This window comes from Trachurus trachurus (assembly GCF_905171665.1).
Source record: "Trachurus trachurus genome assembly, chromosome: 18".
Classification (NCBI taxonomy): Eukaryota; Metazoa; Chordata; class Actinopteri; order Carangiformes; family Carangidae; genus Trachurus; species Trachurus trachurus.
Genome location: NC_139909.1, coordinates 1,005,401 through 1,020,822, shown reverse-complemented (window position 1 = coordinate 1,020,822; position 15,422 = coordinate 1,005,401). Strand labels below are relative to the sequence as shown.

General features: G+C 42.3%; 1 long non-coding RNA gene across 1 annotated transcript; it reads left to right on the top strand.

The window, feature by feature from the left end:
* The first annotated feature begins 350 nt into the window (after nt 1-350).
* LOC311001400 lies at nt 351-12,385 on the top strand. The gene is made up of 3 exons (XR_014596175.1): nt 351-422; nt 11,753-11,794; nt 12,279-12,385. It is a non-coding gene; the product is annotated as an uncharacterized lncRNA (long non-coding RNA).
* The last annotated feature ends 3,037 nt before the right edge of the window (nt 12,386-15,422 follow it).

Below are 15,422 nucleotides of genomic sequence, written 5' to 3'. Positions count from 1 at the left end.
ACCTGGACACAGCTGTTAATATGACAGTTCAGGTGATGACAGGTGAGGCTGTGATGTCATCACTCAGTCAGTGGGTCACCTGCATTCAGCAGAGTCAGGTGGGAGGAATCAGCTGGAAAACTTCTTTCTCCTGACTGATGACTGATGATCTGTGTTCATCTTCAGACAAACCTTCATCTGGTGAAGACACGGTCTACTCTGCCGTGAGGACACTCACAGCAGGTACACACACACACACACACACACACACAAACACACACACACACACACACACACACACACACACACACACACACACACACACAGGGGCCCAGGCCCGGTGTTCCTAATGAAGTGATCTCTGTGTCTCACAGGGACTGAGGACGTCACCTATGGACAGGTGGTCATCAGAGGTCAGAGGGCAGCTGGAGGGAGGAGGACAGGTAACCATTGTTGTTTATTGTTTATTGTATCCTTTGGATCCCCATTAGTCTTCATAGAGATGAAGACTATTCTTCCTGGGCTCCACATTAAATCAAAAAATTATTACAAATTTACATACTTACAGCATTTATACAAAGAATTACATATAAGATCATTCATCCTAAATATATTAACATGATTATAGAAATGTATATTAAGTAAGTATACGCCCTATACTCGCTAGATTTTGTTGGTTTTTACCTGTGTCCATTGTCAATCCTAAGCAATTATTTATAGCAGCAAAAGGAAATGCGCAATAGTAAACCCACATTAGGTTCTCAAATCAGCTGCCACTCTGCAGGGACGGCGCGTGTCATAAGCCGTTGGAGACAAACATGTACACAAGCAGGAAAGTTTATATTATTTAAGTTTATTATTTATTTGCTCAAACGTGGGGCCATATGTGATCATAATGATGATGAGAAAAGAAAACACATTAAAGCAGATATCAGTGGAATGTTTTTGTTAATATAAGTCCTAAATAGTCCTATTTTCCGTCAGCAATCACTTACATGAAGTATTTCAGCCTAAACACGAGTCTCTCCGTCACTCTGCTCTGCTGTAACCCGAGGAGAAAATTTTCCTTGTGGGATACAAGTGTTATCCAATGAGGAGAGAGAACGGCATGAAGGGCTGTGTGTGCAGCCAAGGGATGCGCGTGAATGTGGTGACGTAGCACGAGGACCAATTGATGCCTGACAAGGGCGGGGGCTGCTAACTCATGGTGCGTTCAAAGAAACTCGTACTTTGTGTTTTTCCTTCCTGTGAAGTCATACCAGTTCGATCTGGTACGAGTTCACGGGTCGGAAGTTACGAGTGGCCGTTATAGGGAACTTTCACAGACAACAGGACGGTAAAAACACGAGCTACGGGTTACCTGGAACGCTACCAAGTCGTAGTTGTGACTTGAAGCTGTAACTTACGGTTTCAAAAGCCTGCCTTGAACGCAGCATTAGCCGAAACGGCCGTGCCAGTGATATCTGCTTTAACGAAAGGTACAACCTAAACTGAGACTCAGACCCATACTAGCGGATGACTCTGCTTACTGAGGGAGCTATTCTACCAGGGGAGCTATCAGTCATAATACTCTTGTGGCAAGGTGAAGAGGGCCCGGGCGGGGATTGAACCCACACCTCCCGGGTAAGAGTCACGCGTGCTTGCCAGTCACCCAAAGGGACATCCCCTTGGCCAAGTAGCCAGGGCACATGATCAATTGGAGGCATAGTGACAGGACCACCACTGTCACATCAGATGTGACAGTTCTGCGCGGAAGCACGAGGACGTGCTTGTGAAAAGGGGAGCGTGCCTATGTTCCCACAGCCCTATGTTCCCACAGCCCTATGTTCCCACGGCCCTATGTTCCCACAGTTCTAAGGTTTTCCTCAAAATTAGGCCCTATGTTCCCACTGGACTCTCTCTACCTATCTGGACTCTATCTATCTGGCCTGTCTAGCCTCTACCGGGTCTTTTTACTAAACTTAACCAACTCTTTTCTTCATTGCCTAAACCCAACCAATGGTGGGACCAAAGGGCTGTGGGAACATAGGGCCTAATTTTCAGTGACAACAAAAGTTAGAAATGTGGGAACATAGGGCTGAGGGAACATAGGAATGACCCCGTGAAAAGAGGGGGAGAGATGTGACAGTTGAGGTTCCTGTCACTATGCCTCCAGTTGATCATGTGCCCTGGCTACTTGGCCAAGGGGATGTCCCTTTGGGTGACTGGTAAGCGCGTGTGACTCTTACCCGGGCCGGGAGGTGTGGGTTCAATCCCCGCCCGGGCCCTCTTCACCTTGCCACACTCTCATGTGTCTTATTGATCACCGACCCGCTGGCCCAGCTGACACACATCAGTGTCTGGACATACGTGCTGCTGTCGTGTCTTCAACCTAAAAACTGATCTTTGTAAATTTTTTTGTTGACTAAAAATCCTCTCTGAATTATGGAACTGATCAGAATAATTTCTAAGGGTGTTTTCACACCACAGAGCGTCATGTCTCCATGACTACTGGTTGAAATCAGGAAGCGCTGATTGATAAAACTTTCATGATGGAGACTCAAGAGCTGGTTGTTAGTAGCTCTGGTCATTTATTTCTATATTGTATGTATAACTCTTGGCAAACGATAATCTACTTTTCTAGTTTGGTACTTCCGGCTGGTTTCCGGTTGCGTTCACCCAGCTCGGTCCCGTTAGTTCCCGGTTAAATGTTAAACACGGGCGGACCTCTGCTGCTGCAGCTCGGTTATCAGCTGCTCCGCGGACACAAGGGACAGACCCGCCAACCTGTCCGGTGTCTGAGCGGACTCAGCGGACACACACCGACCGGCTGCCCTGCTGCTGCTGCTGCTGCTGCTGCTGCTGCTGCTTCTGCTGCTTCGTCTGTGGGGACAGAGCTGTGTCTCCCCGCTGCGTTAACCCGTTGTCAACGACTACGGGAGCCCTTTTAGCTCAAACTTGTTGAGTTCGCCTGGCAGTTGGCTCGCACCAGAGTGCGGTTGCTTTCACACATCAACTAGTGCACCAGAGTTCAGCTGGAGCCGAACCGAGACCACCTCCTCAGGCCGCACTAGTTTTGGTGCATTAGAGTGCGATTTGCTTTCACACTGACCCAAACTGGACCAAATTTAGTGCGATCTAAATTTAGTGCGCACTAACACTGCAGGTGTGAAAACACCCTTAAATGCTTGTATGGACGTTGAAACTTCTGTAGGCTGTGCGTAATTGTTTCTGCCTCCGCTGCAGCGAGCGAGGAAAATCACAACCTCAGACGTCTATAGGGTCTTGACGTGTGCACAAAAAAAGACCACAGTTAAACATAAAAGCAAAACGAAAACAGATAAACATAAAATGGGAATATCACAGATATATACAGTACAGGTCAAAAGTTTGGACACACTCAATGCATTTCCTTTATTTTCATGACTATTTACATTGTAGATTCTCACTGAAATTCCACTAATGAACCCTGACAAGGCACACTGACACCTGTGAAGTGAAAACCATGTTCAGGTCAGGTTCACCTCTTGAAGCTCATCAAGAGAATGCCAAGAGCAAAAAGCAGTAATCAGAGCAAAGGGGGGCTACTTTGAAGAAACTAGAATTGGTGGGGGCAGAGATAGAGGAGGAGGAGGAAGAAGGAGAGGAAGAAGAAAAGAAGAAAGAGAAGACAAAGAAGAAAAGACGTGTTTTCAGTTATTTCACACTTTTTTGTTAATTCCACATGTGTTCATTCATAGTTTTGGTGCCTTCAGTGAGAATAAAGGAAACACATTGAATGAGAAGGTGTGTCCAAACTTTTGGCCTGTACTGTATATATATACAAAATACAAAGAATAAGACCTTAAAAGACATTGAAAAGAATCATCTAGAATCAGCTCCGGTGACCACAGCGCTGACGATTGGGGATGAGTCACGAGTCTTGGTAGAGCACGGCCGCTGCAGCGACCCTCCGACAGTCCCATCGCTGCGTGTCAATCCCCCCTCTCACTTTCTCTCCGCATCTATGATCACACATTCAGTTGTGATCATAGATGGCATGGCATATATTTTTTATGCAAGTCTCTTTGAAATATAGGAGTCCCATGACCTGCCAAACTACTAAAAAAAAGCCTGATTTTGGCATATGGCACCAGGGCCGTTGCTAGGAATTCTGGGCCCCCTTAAAGAATACTAAAGTGGACCCCTGCCCCCTGACTTTTCCACTTTTTTTCATAGACTATACGTATGTATTATCATTTCTTATTTAGCCTACTTTGTTTTGATGCTAATGCAGCATTACTATGAGTATTAGTCAGGGTCTTATGCAGAATAATTCAGTCATACAAAGATTATTCAGTCCATTTTATTTTGTTCATTCATTATTATTCCTTTTTTATTTTTTGTGTTATTTTTCTTCTCTCTCTCTCTCTGCAGGTGGCAATGCGTCGCCTAGCATTGTCACCTGCTGAGTAATCTGCAACACTGTAATTATAACTGCTGCTATACCCCCTACGGAGGTTATTGCCTATCGTCTTAAATGTTTATCGTTTTTAAATGTCTGATTGTAATTCTATTTATTTAAGTGTCATGGGACTACGGATGGAAACTAGCTCCTAGCTAAATCCGACATATTTACTGCAATTAATTGTTGTTTTTTTGTATGTTCATGAATATGTGAGGTCCCATTTCAAATAAACCTTTAAATAAAAAAATTAAAAATTAGACTACTGGGGTTTTTGTGGGCCCTACTGGGCGCTGGGCCCCTAGAATTATCATCACCTTTCTCCCCTATACAACGGCCCTGTATGGCACTACAGGACCAGTTAAATATAAAACATAATTTTATACAATATATAGGGGGTCCCCGCTCCATCTCTCCATCAGTTTGGGGGTCCTTGGCCTGGAAAACGTTGAAGACCCCTGGTCTAAATAATCCACATTTGAACATGGTGGCCTATAACAACAACATATTAATATTGGTTTGCAATAAGGAATGTGAATTTGAAGCCATACAGCCTCCAAACCATTCCCACTTCTTGAATCATTTCTGATTTTAGCTGGAATGTGCTCTTTCAGAAAAAAGATGTGCCACCTTCAAATCTATCCCTATCCAGTCTAAATAAGTTGTACCCTTGTATAGAAACTACTGAATCCACTATTGTGTTATCCAAATGGGTTTCAGAAATGGCCATTATGTGGATATCATTGTCATGCAATATTGAGCTTAACTCATAAACCTTGTTTTTCAAACTGCAGATGTTTAAGTGAGCAAATTTTAAACCTTTTTTGGGGGGTATTTTAATAGACATGTCTGTCCAAACAACTCAAACAAAACAAAACAAAAACAAAACAAAACAAAATAAAAAAAATAAAAAATGTACACTGCTATTTAAATCCGTGTAAATCCGTGTACCTTTCGTTTTTTCGTTTTTCCATTTCAAAACCAAATCAAAAAAACTAAAAAACAACGTTGTTTTTCTGTTATTCTGTTTTAAAACCAGAACGGAACCAGCTTGCTCCACAGCGGCTCCCCATGGACGGAGGTACGTTTTATCAGTCTGTTTTCTGGGAATAATTGACATAAGGAGAAACCAGAAACAAGCCGTTTTTTCGTTTTTTCGTTTTGGAAAAAAAAACGGAAATCAAAATTTCAGTTCGTTTTCTCGTTTTTGGTTCTTATTTAACAAAACGAATTTACCACTCAATATTTTGTTTCCGTGGGTGGGCGGGTCCTCTGATTGGCTAGTGTACTTCCTTGCCCTGTGCCCTTCAAAATAAAAGTTCCTCAATTTGATAATGTCGACAAAAATATTACTGTAGGCTAGTAGGCTACAGACACTAGCAGACATAGAGGACCCCATCACCCACAGTCAAGACTGACACGGCTTCAAATAACAATAATATAGGCTATTCATAATGAAAATGAGAACTTATGAAGTTATGATGACTTCAGTGTAGATGTTTAGCCACAAGGTGGCGCAGTTATTACACGAAGAGTAGATCTGAGGGCTTTACTACGACGGAGGCTCGAAAACGAGGGGTGTGTCTATAGGCTATAGGCTAGTGAGTACAGTGACAAAGACTGTACAGTAACTTCGTTCAATATGCAGTAGATAGCCTACTACTTCAAAGTGGCCATTTCACTCCCGGGGAGCGAGATTCACGCAACGCGTGAAATCTGAGTGACAAAGTGATCACACATGAGAGCATTGTGACTAATAGCTCCCCTGGTAGAACAGCTCCCTCAGTAAGCTGAGTTCTCCGCTAGTGTGGGTTCGAATCTCAGTTGTACCATTAATGTGTTTTCTTTTCTCATCATCATTATGATCACATATGGCTTAAGTTTGAGCAAATAAATGAGCAAATGAGCATTAATTCTCCTCCGGGCCGAGGCACCAACTTCCCTGCTTGTGTACGTTGTCTCCAACGGCTTGACACGCGCCGTCCCTGCAGAGTGACAGCCCAGGACAGGTGCTGAAGTGTGGGAGAGGAGAGAGAGGGGCTCTTGCAACTTGCGGCGGATCAGGAAGGGTGGAGGACCGACATGACAGGGGGTCTTGGTCTCCTGGTACCTGTGCTGGCCAGGAAAATGCACAGTGTACACGTGTACATGTAACAGGGTTGTAAATAGATATGAAGTTCGTCAAAATTTGTTTGTTTGTTTGGTCAAGCAAGTTATTGTGCTGCTGGCTTTTATTTTATTTCCATGCGAGGCCTTTTCTGTTATTTATTTTAACAGCTGGTGGTTGCTTAGCAACGGTAAAGCGTTCGCTCGTCCCCTTCTGTGTTTGTCCGCTGTGTGACCGGTACGTACTGTAAACAGCTCCGTGTGTTTTTATTGATTATCATTTTTTTAATCAAAATTGGAGGAAAAACTTTACATAATACGTTTTGGGATTGATTTTGTCACATTTTGTAATGGTTTTTAAGTGTTGTCATCTTTTATTTTGTGTGTTATATCAATGTTTATCATTTCAGCCGTTACAGTCAGTTCTACTGTAACGGTCAGCTGTTCACCGTTCATTTCATATGGTTTCAGTTTGTTTAGGTTTATTTATTGTATTTTATGTAATGTTTAGGGGGCAGGAGCTGTGTGTTGAAGGAAGTAACCATCAGCTTTTTCTGTTTTTGTCAGGTATGTTTACATTTTGTGTACACTACAAAGTATCGTTTTGTTTGGCCTCGGCATGTTAACGCATGTAAATGTGTGTGTGTGTATTTTCTTTTCTCTGTTTAGAATAGGTTCATGGTTGTTGTTGTTGTCGTTGTTAGAAAATAATTAATGGATTATTGTTTTTAAATATATTTATTGTAGAAAACCCACTATACGATCAAAAGCGTTTGCTCGCCCCTTCTGTGTTTGTCCGCTGTGTGACCGGGGGCAGGAGCTGTGTGTTGAAGGAAGTAACCATCAGCTTTTTCTGTTTTTGTCAGTAAACGCCACGAACCTGACTATACCTGTGTGGTGTCGATTCTTCTACCCATGATACCGAACAAGAGGGGTTACATACATATTTAAGTACACGTTCACATCCCTATAAACATGTACACAAGCAGGGAAGTTGGTGCCTCGGCCCGGCGGAGAATTAATGCTCATTTGCTCAAACTTAAGCCATATGTGATCATAATGATGATGAGAAAAGAAAACACATTAATGGTACAACCTAAACTGAGATTCGAACCCTCACTAGCGGATGATTCAGCTTACTGAGGGAGCTGTTCTACCAGGGGAGCTATTAGTCACAATGCTCTCATGTGTGATCACTTTGTCACTCAGATTTCACGCGTTGCGTGAATCTCGCTCCCCGGGAGTGAAATGGCCACTTTGAAGTAGTAGGCTATCTACTGCATATTGAACGAAGTTACTGTACAGTCTTTGTCACTGTACTCACTAGCCTATAGCCTATAGACACACCCCTCGCTTTCGAGCCTCCGTCGTAGTAAAGCCCTCAGATCTACTCTTCATGTAATAACTGCGCCACCTTGTGGCTAAACATCTACACTGAAGTCATCATAACTTCATAAGTTCTCATTTTCATTATGAATAGCCTATATTATTGTTATTTGAAGCCGTGTCAGTCTTGACTGTGGGTGATGGGGTCCTCTATGTCTGCTAGTGTCTGTAGCCTAGCCTACAGTAATATTTTTGTCGACATTATCAAATTGAGGAACTTTTATTTTGAAGGGCACAGGGCAAGGAAGTACACTAGCCAATCAGAGGACCCGCCCACCCACGGAAACAAAATATTGAGTGGTAAATTCGTTTTGTTAAATAAGAACCAAAAACGAGAAAACGAACTGAAATTTTGATTTCCGTTTTTTTTTCCAAAACGAAAAAACGGCTTGTTTCTGGTTTCTCCTTATGTCAATTATTCCCAGAAAACAGACTGATAAAACGTACCTTGGTCCCCATGGCCACACTCTCCACACCCCTCACTTACGTCCACTGTGGAGCGAGCTGGTCAGACCGTGGTCCATGCCATCCCACCACCAGAGTTCCCCGGGGACGGAGGTACGTTTTATCAGTCTGTTTTCTGGGAATAATTGACATAAGGAGAAACCAGAAACAAGCCGTTTTTTCGTTTTTTCGTTTTGGAAAAAAAAACGGAAATCAAAATTTCAGTTCGTTTTCTCGTTTTTGGTTCTTATTTAACAAAACGACTTTACCACTCAATATTTTGTTTCCGTGGGTGGGCGGGTCCTAGTGTGCTTCCTTGCCCTGTGCCCTTCAAAATAAAAGTTCCTCAATTTAATAATGTCGACAAAAATATTACTGTAGGCTAGTAGGCTACAGACACTAGCAGACAGGACCCCATCACCCACAGTCAAGACTGACACGGCTTCAAATAACAATAATAGTAGGCTATTCATAATGAAAAAGAGAACTTATGAAGTTATGGTGACTTCAGTGTAGATGTTTAGCCACAAGGTGGCGCAGTTATTACATGAAGAGTAGATCTGAGGGCTTTACTACGACGGAGGCTCACAACATATCGTGTGTATTATTGAAAGCGAGGGGTGTGTCTACAGGCTATAGGCTAGTGAGTACAGAGTGTCTACTGTACAGTGACAAAGACTGTACAGTAACTTCGTTCAATATACAGTAGATACTACTTCAAAGTGGCCATTTCACTCGCGGGGAGCGAGATTCACGCAACGCGTGAAATGTGACTGACAAAGTGATCACACATAAGAGCATTATGGCTGATAGCTCCCCTGGTAGAACAGCTCCCTCATTAAGCTGAGTCATCCACTAGTGTGGGTTCGAGTCTCAGTTTAGGTTGTACCATTAATGTGTTTTCTTTTCTCATCATCATTATGATCACATATGGCTTAAGTTTGAGCAAATAAATGAGCAAATGAGCATTAATTCTCCGCCGGGCCGAGGCACCAACTTCCCTGCTTGTGTACATGTTTATAGGGATGTGAACGTGTACTTAAATATGTACACGTGTACACTGTGCATTTTCCTGGCCAGCACAGGTACCAGGAGACCAAGACCCCCTGTCATGTCGGTCCTCTATGGGATCAAATAAGGGTCATAAAGATTCTGTACTTGTACAATGATGTTCAAATGTGTGGGCACCGGCCGGGTTGATTGGCAAGTCAGTAAGCAATGTGCTGATTGGCTATTCATTCAGCCGTCAAAACAGGGTCAAAATTCGTACTTGTAACTTGAGTTTTGTAAACTTGTAACTTCAGGGTCGTACTTGAAGGTGGGAAATTTGTGTGTCCGTCGGATTTAGTTTTACATATTCCCATGGATAAAAATATGTTTTACACATGCACAAACTATTTTTACAAATTCAAAATTTTGTTACACATGCACAAACTATTTTTACAAATTCAAAATTTTGTTACACATGCACAAAATCTTTTTACAACTTCAAAACTTTGTTGCACAAGCACAAAATCTTTTATACACCTTCAAAACTGTGTTACACATGCACAAATTGTTTTTACACGGGCACAAAATATTTTTACAACCACAAAACTTCATTACACATTTGAACATCATTGTACAAGTACAGAATCTTTATGACCCTTATTTGATCCCATAGTCCTCTACCCTTCCTGATCCGCCGCAAGTTGCAAGAGCCCCGCGGAGCCCAGTCTCTCCCTCCTCTCCCACACTTCAGCACCTGTCCTGGGCTGTCACTCTGCAGGGACGGCGCGTGTCATAAGCCGTTGGAGACAAACATGTACACAAGCAGGGAAGTTGGTGCCTCGGCCCGGCGGAGAATTAATGCTCATTTGCTCATTTATTTGCTCAAACCTAAGCCATATGTGATCATAATGATGATGAGAAAAGAAAACACATTATTGGTACAACCTAAACTGAGACTCGAACCCACACTAGCGGATGATTCAGCTTACTGAGGGAGCTGTGCTACCAGGGGAGCTATCAGTCAAAGCTCACGTGTTTGATCACTTTGTCACTCACATTTCACGTGTTGCGTGAATCTCGCTCCCCGCGAGTGAAATGGCCACTTTGAAGTAGTATCTACTGTATTGAACGAAGTTACTGTACAGAGTAGACACTCTGTACTCACTAGCCTATAGCCTGTAGACACACCCCTCGCTTTCAATAATACACACGATATGTTGTGAGCCTCCGTCGTAGTAAAGCCCTCAGATCTACTCTTCATGTAATAACTGCGCCACCTTGTGGCTGAACATCTACACTGAAGTCATCATAACTACACAAGTTCTCATTTTCATTATGAATAGCCTACTATTATTGTTATTTGAAGCCGTGTCAGTCTTGACTGTGGGTGATGGGGTCATCTATGTTTGCTAGCCTAGCCTACAGTAATATTTTTGTCGACATTATCAAATTGAGGAACTTTTATTTTGAAGGGCACAGGGCAAGGAAGCACACTAGCCAATCAGAGGACCCGCCCACCCACGGAAACAAAATATTGAGTGGTAAATTCGTTTTGTTAAATAAGAACCAAAAACGAGAAAACGAACTGAAATTTTGATTTCCGTTTTTTTTTCCAAAACGAAAAAACGAAAAAACGGCTTGTATCTGGTTTCTCCTTATGTCAATTATTCCCAGAAAACAGACTGATAAAACGTACCTTGGTCCCCCGGGTCACGCTGCTGCTTCGCCCCGCTGAGCAGCCCCGGAGCCACACTCTCCACACCCCCCGCTTGCATCCGTTATTCTGTTTTTGTTTTAAAACAGATTATGTGTGATTTTGTGTTATTCTGTTTTTCCGTTTTTCCGTTCTGGTTTTAAAACAGAATAACAGAAAAACAACGTTGTTTTTTTAGTTTTTTTGATTTGGTTTTGAAACGGAAAAACGAAAGAACGAAAGGTATTTTGTTTACCTTTTGTTCTTTCGTTTTTCCGTTGGACATTGGATGATCCAGCTGAGATGGTTTGCTTCCAGCCGATTGACCCGAGCTGCCAGCTGACACACAGTATAGTCTAGCCTCGCCGCTCGGCTAGATAAACCCGGCGTGTCACGGCACTGGTGATTGAAAGCACACAACGCACTTTCTGATGCTTAAATTACATAAATCGGGTCAGAGATATGTTGTGTAGTGAACTGAGTCAGCCGTACACTTCACCTCAGAGTAGCCAAAAACAATGAAAAGAGTTAATTTTCAGGAGTTGTCACGAGCCAAGCTGCACCCAGCCAAGCTCGACAACCATCACCACAAACACACACACACACACACACACACACACACACACACACACACACACACACACACACACACACACACACACACACACCACTATCACTATCACTGTGTCCATTGTCTGGTCTAATTAAAGTCCACTGTGTGTATCTTTCAGCTCAGCCTGATCCAGAAGTTGTGTATTCATCAGTGAGAAGAGGTGAGTCAGTTTGTGTGTGTGGCGCGGAGAGAAAGTGAGAGGGGGGGTTGACACGCAGCGATGGGACTGTCGGAGGGTCGCTGCAGCCGTGCTCTACCAAGACATGTGACGTTCGCGACTCACCCCCAGTCGTCAGCGCCGCGGTCACCGGAGCTGATTCTGTGAACATTTACACCGGGCGCACCGCCACCGTGTCATGTCTCGGTTCCACGGAGCGTTTCAGTGACGGCCTGACGCTGCTGCATTGTTGCTGCGCTATGAGCAGACGTGGCGGTGCGCGTTAATGTCACCGTCGTATGAGTGTGTGCTGTGAATTAACAAGTGTGTATGGAGAATGAAAACTAAAGTCCCCATCGTTGTGTAGCCGACGGTCCAGGGACCGAGTGTCACAGCACCACTGACAGCGGTGTGTGTGTGTGTGTGTGTGTGTGTGTGTGTGTGTGTGTGTGTGTGTGTGTGTAATCAGTTGTTCTGTGTGTTACAGGACAGTGAGGACAGCATCGACTCCTTCAGAAGTGACGTTCTGCGTCTCTGTGAAGTTCTGCTGCAGCTCAGAGCTCCTGGCCTCTGCAGACCTGTTGTCCCATTACAATCTTTGTCTAAGTTTACTTTCTTCTTGTAATGATTAAATGTTCAACAATTAAAACATGTTTAAAGATCTGAAAAATGCCAGCGGTTGGCAGATGCCAGCAGCCGTTTGCTCAGGACACTCACGCATGACGTATTGATAAACAATGCACTAGGCTCATGAATTCAAATCAAAATGCAGCACTCTGTGACAGTTTTTTTTTTTTATCAGCAGCAGTGAAGGTGTGAGGTGACTTTTTCAACACGTTCTCACTCCCAGTGCGTCAACAGCCGTGTTGCAGCTTTTATTCATAAAATAATCAGAGCACAAAAGTTACCCGGGCCATGGCCCCCCTGGCCCCCCCGGTTCCGCGGTGTATGCATTGCAATGAATGACAACAGTCTTTAAAACTTGAGCCTCTTTCAAATTTTACTACTTCAACTTGTGAATTCTTCACAAGACTTTCAGCTAGCATTCCAATAGGGATGATTTATGGCAGACTTTCAACTATTCAGCTGTCATTGGACAGTCTTTGATTCCTGATAGTATAACGTTTATTCTAACTCAGGTGCTCTGTGGCCAAAACCAGTCATGAAGTCATGGGTTCTATTCCTGCCTTAGACATGTTTCTTGCATGTCATTCCACATGTCTATGTCAATTTCTTCTGCTAATTCAGCATGGTTCAGCAATGGCTTTCAGCATTCACACGCATTTTCCGTGCTCTTACTAGCTAAGTCCAACACTCACGTTTTTTTCAGAATCTGTAAAACTTATTAAATCTATCTCCTCCCACAATTTTTGCTCAATTGACACCAAACTTGCTGAAGAGCATCTTTAGACTGTCCTACATAAACGATCCATACAGATTTTTGATTTATCAAAAATTGAGCCTACAGTGCATGAAAATGTTTGACTGTAAACATATACCAGAGGTCGGCAACCTGCGGCTCTTTCGTCACTCTGCTGTGGCTTCCGTGTGGCTCTCCTGTTTTAGAGAGGGAGAGCTCATTTTGGGGGAAAAAAAAAGATAGGCTAAATAATGGCCATTCACATTGAATATATGTATATATATGAATCATGTTTAAAATGTTTTCCATATGCCTGATGAAGGTCATAGTTGTGACCGAAACATTGCCATAATAAATTAATCGAGAGTGTGACAGTGTGTGGGAGCTTTTTCTGAACTCTGTATTTTGGGTTAAGCCCTCCTCCTACGCACCTGCATCTTCAGGTGTTCTGAGACCCTTCACTTGTTTTTGGATGAGGAATTAAGAAATTGCATGAAAAGAAGGGATCAACTGAAAAAGCATGTGATTAACTCTGGTTGTTTAGTAGACTGGGAAGCTTATCACTTGCTAAGAAACAAGGTAACTAAATTAAATAGACAGAAGAAAAAACAATATTATAAATCCAAATTTGATGAGTGAATGGTGACAGTAAAAAAATATGGAGAACACTTAATGAAGTTATGGGCAGAAATAAAAATGGTAAAATGCCTTCTTTTATAGAACACAATGGGATATTAATTACCAGACCCTATGATATAGCTAATTATTTCAACAAATATTTCTTACAAAAAGTTAATTAAATTAGGGATCAGCTGTTGCCGGGATGTTACAGGTTACAGGTGATTTGCACTGCAGGAGATGCACTTTTAATTTCGTTGTTGTGGAAATGACAATGACAATAAACGTATCTTTCTATCTATCTATCTATCTATCTATCTATCTATCTATCTATCTATCTATCTATCTATCTATCTATCTATCTATCTATCTATCTATCTATCTATCTATCTATCTATAGCTAATATAAGAAATCACATTATGGTTAATGAAGATTGTTGCTTTGAATTTAAAACTCTTAGGGAGGTAGATGTGGAAAAACTTCTTCTTACAATTAAGTGTGACAAACCTTGCAGTTTGGATAATTTAGATGGCAAAATTCCAAAGCTTGCAGCAAAAGCAATAGCAAAACCACTATATTCATATTCATATTTTCAATTTATGTTTTAAAGAATCTATTTATCCAAATCTGTGGAAGATTGCAAAAGTCACTCCTCTGCCAAAAAACTGCAGAGAGCCACTTACAGGGCATAACAGCAGGCCAATAAGTGTGTTACCTGTACTAAGCAAACTGTTAGAGGGAATCATGTTTAAGCAAATTCAGCAGTATTTTGATGTAAATAATATGAACTCTGATTTCCAGCATGCATATCAGGAAGGCTACTCGTGCTCTTACATGTCTCACTGATGAACTGCTTACACAGATAGACAGGAAGTTAGTTGTAGGTGTTCTGGACTTCAGTGCAGCCTTTGATCTGATTGACCATGAATTGTTACTCTTGAAGCTTTCAGCCTACGGTTTTAAAAACTCTGTGATTAATTTTATGAGAAGTTATATGACTGACAGGAGACAATGTGTTAAGTTTAATGGTGCTTTTTCAGATATAGAGACGCTTCGGTGTGGTGTTCCCCAGGGGAGCTGCCTCAGACCTCTCCTCTATTCTATTTTTGTAAATGATATGCCATATGTGTTAATAAATGCGGGTATAGTAATGTACGCGGATGATACAACCATCTTTACATCTGCTAACAGTACTGAACAAGTTAATAAGACACTTCAATATGAGCTAACACTGATATCCGATTGGGTTACAGCAAATAAGTTAAAGTTGAATATTTCTAAAACAAAATGTATGGTACTTGGGTCTAACTACTCACTTCGGTCTGATCAGAAGTTGGTCCTCTCATTACATGGTGCAGCTATTGAGCAAGTTAGAGAAGCCAAACTGCTGGGCATTACTATAGATGAAACGTTATTTTGGTCTATAAAGAATATAGTCAGTAAAATGAGTAAAAGTATTTCAAACATAACAAAATGTGCATGTTTTTTAACCGACACAACAATCAAGCTTGTTATTCAATCATTAGTCTTGTCCCACCTTGACTACTGCCCTGCAATATGGTATGGCACCTCAAAAAAAGAACTTGCTAAACTCCAGCTTGCTCAGAATAGAGCTGCACGTCTGGCCGCCTTCTTCCATCTGCGCAGTATCA